Here is a 1,993-nt window from a genome sequence, read left to right on the forward strand (position 1 = left end):
TCCTGCCTTCCTCTCTCTATCAATTTAAAATTTTTTTTAAATGTAGGAGGCCTCACAGTCCAGCCAGAGGCCTGGCTGCCTGACAGTTGAGGGGAGACCAGGCCACTGTGGAGGGTTTCCGCTGAGCAACCCCTCCCCGGGGCCGGGGGTTTTGTGCAGGTTCAGACTCTGGCCCTGTGGCTCTCCAGCTGGGAGAGCTTGTCGCCTGCCGTCCTAGATGGAGCCGCTCCCAGTCGGTCATCTGTCCGTGCCTGAGGTGGGTGTGGACCGCAGCCCGGCTGGGAGGTTTCCGCCCTTCTTTCCTTGCAGGCACTCACCAGCGAACTGTCAGATGCCCGCAGATGTTTCCCGCTGCTGCCTGGCTGCCGTGAGAGCCGTCCCTGCGGCCCCAAATTTGCTACTTGGCTCCGGTCAGGCTACCTCACCTTCTCGAGCCTCGGCGTTTGCTTCTGAAGATGGAGATAATGTTCCTCGCCCGCTCGGGCTGGCACAAGGCCCGATGAGCCCGTGGAGGCCACAGGGAGACACAGGCCATGCTGGTGCTGCCCTGCAGGACCCACTCCCACTGCTGTGGCCTGAGGCTGTGGAAACCTCGGCAGAGACGTGGGAGGAAGAGCACGGGACCAGGTGCCAGGCCCAGAGCCGGGCCATTGTAGCAGCTGCTCCACCAGCTGGGTCTTTGCCTCCCCGTGAAGGGTGACTGCCACTCTGACCCCGGGCCGTGGCAGGTGGCAGGTGGCAGGTGGCAGGCAGTGACCAGGACTCAACAGCTGCCTATGGTTAGGGAGGGGCCCTCCCAGAGTGCCCAGCAGCCAGAAGGTATGCTGGGGAGACACAGAGGCCGAAAGGTCTCAAGCCCCAGCTGGAGCTGATCAAGCTTATTGGCAAGTGGTGAGGGAGGGAGGGAAGTGGTTGGCTCTGCAACCACTGAAACTGATTTATTGGTTAATTTGGAGGTTTCCACCGCCACAGACTGTGCTGGGAAAGGGAAGGAGGGGTCCACAGGGCAGCCAGGGCTGCAGGGAGGCCAGCTGGGACCCGAGTGCGGCTGTGTCTCCTGCGCCAGGAGCACCAAATGGCTAAGGCAGGAGGATGCGAGGGGTTTGGGTCAGACTATGGGCCTAGGACGGGAAGCCCATCAGGCCTGCATATCTGAACAGCACTCTCCTGAGGAAGGGGACTGGGAGCCGGAGGTTTCCAAGGCATAAGATTAGGGTGTGGGGAGCTGTGGGTTGGGGAAGAGGCTGATCCAGAATCAGAAAGAACAAAATAAACACACCTTGGAAACCATGGAAACCGAGAGCAGAGGCCTTGGAGGTGGAGGAGGGGAGGTTCTATTGAGAATTGGACTGCAGTGGGGTTGCACCCAACCTCCGCCAAACCCTAGCTATGTGACCTTAGGCAAATCACTAGGCCTCTCTGATGCTTGATTTCTTCATCTGTAAAATGGAACAAATTGTAGCGGCCCCGCAAGGCTGTTTTGATATTTAGGTTGAAGAATGTAAGTCCGCATAAGATACACAGTAAGCGCTTAATCAGTATTTGCCACATTAGCTGCCAGTATTAACCCCGAACTGGACTTGGAAAGGAGAAGGGGTTGGTGAGGGCTGTGGAGGGAGCAGGGTTTAGCAGCAGCTGATGGAGTTGGAGAGATGGGGGAGGGCCTGCTCTCCTGCAGACAGTCTGGGGGCTGCCTGTCTAGGGGGTGCTCTAAGCTGTATCCATCCATTTTCACCACCCAGGGGTGGCCACTGGGCTGGGACCCCAGCTCAGCCTCTGCTCCTCACCGGGCTTCTGGCCTTGCGCATCCCCTCCCCTCGCAGCTCTGGCCCTGGGGGAGGGGGTGACAGACGGAGGACGCCCAGCAGAATGGAGGCGGACACGGTTTATTTCGGTCCTGCGGAAGTCAGGGCGGGTCCAGCCTCCCCGGGCTCTCCGCCCCAGCCACCGCCCGCCGGCAGTCTCCCCCGAGGCCGGGCGTCCCGGGGGCAGC

The 1,993-nt window shown here is 60.2% G+C and overlaps 1 protein-coding gene across 1 annotated transcript in view; it reads left to right on the forward strand.

Annotated features, from left to right (window-relative positions):
- The window catches only part of ANKRD54 (ankyrin repeat domain 54), a 27,049-nt gene that overhangs the window by 18,007 nt on the left and 7,049 nt on the right, over nucleotides 1-1,993 (forward strand). The gene's annotated exons all lie outside the window — the stretch shown is intronic.

This window comes from Myotis davidii, unplaced genomic scaffold (genome assembly GCF_000327345.1).
Source record: "Myotis davidii unplaced genomic scaffold, ASM32734v1 scaffold514, whole genome shotgun sequence".
Taxonomy (NCBI): Eukaryota; Metazoa; Chordata; class Mammalia; order Chiroptera; family Vespertilionidae; genus Myotis; species Myotis davidii.